Raw genomic sequence first — 6,853 nt, forward strand, 5'->3', positions numbered from 1 at the left:
CCCCAGCAGGCACAGAACGTCATAAGACGTTAGTATTTGGTTAAATTTAGGTTGCGACGTCTGGTAACCAAAATTCAATGTCAAACCAACGTCTAATAACAACATTAATTTGACGTCCAATACCGACGTCATTTGACATTGATATTTTGTTGGTTTTAGGTTGTGGTTTTAACTAACCAAAATCCAACATCGAATCAACGTCTTAAACCAACGTCAAAATGACTTCAAATACTGACATTTAGTCGTCAGGTATGGCAACCAAAACCCAATGTCTCCTTACCATCATAATGGTAATTCCTGAACAATTTCAAATTCCAAAATCATTTGACATTAGACATCGTGTTGGTTTTAGGTTGTAGTATTAACTAACTGAAATTCAAACTTAAGCCAACATCTGAAGCCAACATCAATTTAATGTCAAACACTGACATTTAGCAGAGGTGGTCATTCCAGGGGTCAGAAAGTAAAAGTCCTGCTATATTTTTATCTCATCCACTGAAGCATTAATGAGATAATTAAGTGATAAATTGAGTGATGATTGAGCATTATTGAAGACACCTGATGATAACAAGCAGAATCACCAAAGGAGAAAATCACTATTTTAAAGTTACCATCATCGAGGTCAGGGTTTGTTTTAGTTGAGCTCTTGATCCTTGACTTTTTAGTATTAGATTTTGTTTGGGCAGTTTTAACTGCATTAGAGCCAACCAGACAAGCAAAGACAAAAGATGATCAGGTGTTGTTGGTTATGTTTTCTCAAAATCATTATTTGATCTGAATCACTGAACTCATTTAAAGACCAAACTCTGAATTAGATTCACATTATTGATTACAGCAGCACTGTGATTCTACAGAAGATCAGCTTATACAATACAGAATTTTTTTTTTTTTTTTTTTAAGTTGTCCTTATCGCAAAAAAAAAATATATATATATATATATGTATATTTTAGGCACACACAGACATCAAGTATCAGCCTGTGAATCTCAACAACGGTGACAAGCAACATATTCTGATCAACAGATCAACTCTGAACATTAGAAAACAAGCTACTAAAAAGTCACAGAAAAACAGCAACATTTTAATAGTGAGAATAAATGAAATTACTAAGACAATTTAGCTCATAATTTATTCATACAGCAATGCATGATGGGAGCCATGGATGAATTTTGATTGGTGGCTCCCAGAATGCACTGCAACATGCTTTATGATGGCAACCGCTGTTAAGATTGACAGGATGATTCTCGATGTTTGTGTGTTTAAATGAGTGCTTCTTTAAAAAAAAAAAAATCAGAAAAAAAAAATTCTGTATTGTATAAACTGACCTTCTGCAGAATCACAGTGCTGCTGTAATCAATAATGTCTTGTCTAACTACAAGAATGAGCTTTAAATGAGTTCAGTGATTCAGATCAAACAATGATCGTGTAAAAACATAACCAAGACCTGATTGACTTTTAACATTGCTTGTCTGTTTAGTTTTAACTTAGTTAAAACTGCCCAAACAAAATCTAACACTAAAAAGGCAAGGGTCAAGAGCTCAACTAAAACAAACCCTGACCTCGATGATGGTAACTTAAAAATTGTGATTTTCTCCTTTGGTGATTCTGCTTGTTATCATCAGGTGTCTTCAATAATGCTCAATCATCACTCAATTTATCACTTATTTATCTCATTAATGCTTCAGTGGATGAGATAAAAATATCACAGGACTTTTACTTTCTGACCCCTGGAATGTCCACCTCTGATTTTTATCATTATAGGATGGTTGTGTACACACACTGCCAACACACATTTATGTTCAAACACCATGACAAAGTGAATTTTGCATAATATACGTCCCCTTTAAGGTTCAGTGAACAAAGCATGAAATTCATTGTTTAAACCCTTTCCAGTAAACATCTGTACAGCTTATTGGATTTTACAAAACTATTTTAAATAGCTGTTTAAGGAATGTTGACAGATAAAAAATGCAAATAATTTCTATAAGATATCAGGAATTTGTAGCTGAATGAGAATATACGTACACGCTTGTATGTGTTCGTGTCTCTCTGTGTGTGTGTGTGTGTGAATGATATTTAGTCATGTAATGTGATGGCAAAATTGGCATTTATAGTCATATTTTCTTAATGTCTTGTACCGCTGAACATGGTATGGTGGATGGAACTATTCATATGGAAATTATATATGACATTATACATGGTAAAACTAGGCATTATAAGCTCCAAATATGGACATTTCGGGGAGGTGACAGGGTGGAGATGCATGTACGCACAATCCTCCGCTGACTGGGGTTTTATAAAGGGAATTTTGCGCAGGACATGGCATGCAAATGGTTTTATAAATCTGAAAACTTTTGAGTTCTGGCTTTTGTGTGTATGCACATGTTGAGGATGAAATCTATGGAAAGGCCCCAGGTCTTTCATGCAGTGAGCTCTGCTCTAATCTATGCTAGGCTGCATGGATGGGCAGGAAATGCTTATTGTCAATCATCATTGATGATAGTGGTCCTGAAAGAAAGATCCCAGCCAACACAGCATGGTGGGGCCCAGATGGGTGTCACCTGGGCAGCCTAACTGGGGCCCAGTGCCCGCCCAGATAGCAACACTGTGTCGGCCCAGATCCGGCCCACATCTGGCACATGTGGGATGATGATCTGGGCCACATGTGGCAGGAATGATGGCACTTGGGCGGACCGCTCCTGTTTGCCAGATCTGGACCACAAGCAGGCCATAGAAATGCCAAATGTCAGCCAAGAGCAAAGAACTGGACTTTATCTGATCCACAAAATATTTATATATTATTTATAGAGTCATCTCAGCATTAACAATCCTGTTATCAAGCAGAATCACTGAAGGAAAGAGGGAAACACAAGAACTACAACAGCCACAGCCTTAGATAAAATCAACTGAAGATAAAAGACATTAAATCTCTGAAGATCTGATTAAACAACTCCACAAACAGCATTACCAGCTTCACTTATTACTAACCTGGGGTGCGTTTCCCGAAAGCATCGTTGGTGAACCATGGTCGTAAGTCCCATTGAACTCTATTGGTAACGACGGAACTTGCGACCATAGTTCGCTTTGGGAAACGCACCCCTGACTGACTTTATATCTGCCAGACGTCTACAGAAGCTCTTACTGAGAATTAACAGAAGTTTAACTCTCATGTTTGTTTCATTTAAGGTTACCATGATGGTGATTGATGTTTCCATTAGTTGGGCTCTTAACTTTTAACATAAATTTTGTCTTCTCTGTCTGCTGTGGTAGTGTGTCTGTCAAACACATTAGTGGTAGCAAAGAAAACTGAAGTATGATCATGTGATCATTATTAACTCTTGATGATTTTGTAATCATCATGAAGTAGCCTGCTTCACTAAAGTCATAATAATTGAATATAAATGTTACTGCAAAAAGAGATTCAGATATATTGCAGAAATCAGTTGGAAGATGAAAATAAATAGAAACACAATAAGGAAAACTATGTTGACAAACACAGATATCAGTAATCAGCATATGTGTCTTAACGATGGTGACAATAAACAAAATATTTAGACAATCAGATCAGCTGCATAATGCTCTGATGCATTCTGGGAGTTTTATACTATAGTACCCAGCATGCATTGCGGCTACACGATGCTTTTGATTGTCACCATAGTTGAGAATCATGTGCTGATTCATGATGTCTTAGTGTGTCATCTCAAAGTGCCTTTTTAAAAAAAAATAATAAAAATAAAAATTTCTGCAATACAGCTCAAGCCACAGAAACCGTGTTTGTAATGTTAGTGTCTTAATAGCGCAAAACCGTTCTTTTCATCTCATCAACATCATTATAGTAAAATCATCAACTGCTAACAGCCAACATCTGATTTGATTTCAATTTCTGCAGCTGCTAATGTGTTTGATAAACACACCATCACAACAGTCAGAAAAGACGGTAATATATGTATAAAGTTAAGAGCCCAACTAATTGAAGCATCAATCACCATCATGGTAACCTTAAATGAAACAAACATGAGAGTTAAACTTCTGTTAATTCTCAGTAAGATCTTCTGTAGACGTGTGTCAGAAATAAAGTCAGTCTGGTTAGTAATAAGTGAAGCTGGTAATGCTGTTTGTGGAGTTGTTTAATCAGATCTTCAGTGATTTAATGTCTTTTATCTTCAGTTGATTTCCTCTAAGGCTGTGACTGAAGTCAGTTGTAGTTTTTGTGTTTCTGCTCATCTCTTTTTTTTCTTCTTTCCTTCAGTGATTCTGCTTGAAAACTGGCTTGTTAATGCTGAAATGACTCTGTAAATATTACATCAGATTTTGTGGATCAGATAAGGTCCAGTTCTTTGCTCTTGGCTGACATTTGGCATTTTTGTGGCCTGCTTGTGGTCCAGATCTGGCAAACAGGAGCGGTCCGCCCAAGTGCCATCATTTCTGCCACATGTGGCCCAGATCATCATTCCGCATGTGCCAGATGTGGGCCGGATCTGGGCCGACACAGTGTTGCTATCTGGGCGGTTGCATAAAGCACCTTAAGTTTTTCACTTAAGGCGTGATTTCCCCTTAACTAAGGGAATGACTTAAGGGTGTTGCATATAATCTCTTAAACTGTTCTCTTAGGTAAGGGAAACCATTAAGTGTTTAACGACAGCATCCCAGGTTTTGCCGTTAAAAAATTCTACTGTTGCCATGGACATGTTATTTGTTAATACGTATCGTGGTAAGTTTTCACAGAAAACAACATAATATGGATAAGGAAAACAAAAAAGAAAACCAAATATGAAAGAGACGAGAAACTCAAATTGATTGTTTACTCAAAATTGAGATTTCTGCCGTCATTCACTCACCCTGACACCCTCATGTCGTTCCAAACCCATAAGACTTTCATTCATCTTTGGATAACAAATAAAGATATTTTTAATATTCTCTCATCATTTATGTCCATTTATTGAAAGACATCCATATGATTACGGCTGTGTCGGAAGCTCAAATGTGCGCGCAAGAACCAATGAGGTTTGTTTTTGCGTGTGATGCACGCACGTTTGCGCTTCCGTTGACCATATAAGATATGTTATATTTCATCAATGTTTATGTGAATAAACCGCTAAAGTACAATTTGTCTATCATATAAAGCGGCCGATCGTGGCACGTTATACGACTTGGATTGAACCTGCTCACTCTGTGTAACACTTAAGGTGAAGTTTTACGAACCTTACGATATACTTAGGGAAATGAAGGTTAAGGGGCTTTATGCAACACTTACGCATTACTTAAGTGAAAAATATATACTTAAGGGAAATTCTTAAGGGTTTATGACGTTTCGCCTAAAGAAACCCTTAAGTAACACTTAACGGTTATTTTCTGCAACACCCTTAAGTTTAAGGGAAACATAAGGGCGATCTTAAGGGAAAATTACACTTAAGGTGCTTTATGCAACCGGGCACAGACATTTTTGTCCACGGTTTCCATGGAGGCCCCACATGGTTTAGCCCAGATGAACTGAACACTGCTCAGTGTGCACACAGGCTGTTAAATGTAACACAGAAACATGCTGGAGTTAATTAGATAATTAGGTGATAATGAGCAGAATCGCTGAAGGACAGAGAAACAACTATGACTTCAACCACAACCTTCGATGAAATCAATTGAAGATAAAAGACATTAAATCACTGAAGATCTGATCAAACATCTCCACAAACAGCATTACCAGCTTCACTTATTACTAACCAGACTGACTTTATTTCTGACATTCATCTACAGAAGCTTTTATTGAGAATTACCAGAGGTTTAGATGTTTGAAAAAACATCTAAAAATAAAAAAAAATAAAATGTTTGGTTTGATGTCACCATGATCGAGGTCTGCGCTTACTTCAGTTAGGCAGTTTGACTCTTGTTTTCTACTGTTCAGAGTTGATCTGTTAATTGTTACGAACCCCACCTCTAAAGAGCTCGCTAGGGAAGGGGGTAAGCAACATAAAAGGACACGCGAGACAAAAGAAACAATTTATCCGTTTATTGATGCCGCAGCACTAGCGTATCACAGGCAACTGTTCAGGTGGTATAAAGACAGCTCTCTGAAACAATGAACATAAAACAAACAAACACACAGATCAACAAAATAAAACAAAACAAACAGCTTCATAACATCGGCGGGCCATAAGGACGCACACAGAGCTCGTCAGGCACAACTGGCCGTCCGCGTCAGCTTACCACACGAGCCCTCTCTCAAGTGTGCGCCACGCTCACGTAGAGCTAAAGACAGTGGCAGTGGCAGCTACACGACAGATGTTGCAGTCATGGGGAATTCCCAAGTGCGCACCACGCTCACATAAAGCCAAAGACAGTGGCAGTGGTGACCTGGCGACTGGAGTTATGATGGAGGCAGCACAAGTTCGACACTCAACAGCACCACCCCGTGTCTACACGCTCCCGTCTTATATTGAACCCAGCACGTCGTAAATGAATGAGGCGCAGGTGCACGGGGCGGAGCTCACCCTCGGGGGAAGAGAAAGACACAAGTTAATATAAAGAAAGAATACACACCACACTAAATAACACATACAAAGGCTTTGGCCGTAACACTTCCCCCCCTAAAAACAGAAACAGATTTCCTATTTTCTCCTTATATCCTGTTGGAGAGACAAGGGAAAAAAAAACTGCTTCTGAGTATAAAAGATAAAGCCTAGCCCCGTGACAAGACATCGGCGACCACATTCTCAGATCCCTTTTTATGACGGATCTCTAGGTTATACGGCTGCACCATTAGTGCCCATCTCATTAAGCGCTGATTGTGATTGTACATCTTACTGAGGAAGACTAGTGGATTATGATCCGTATAAACTATAACAGGGAAAATACTGGCT

This window comes from Chanodichthys erythropterus, chromosome 10 (genome assembly GCF_024489055.1).
Source record: "Chanodichthys erythropterus isolate Z2021 chromosome 10, ASM2448905v1, whole genome shotgun sequence".
Lineage (NCBI taxonomy): Eukaryota > Metazoa > Chordata > Actinopteri > Cypriniformes > Xenocyprididae > Chanodichthys > Chanodichthys erythropterus.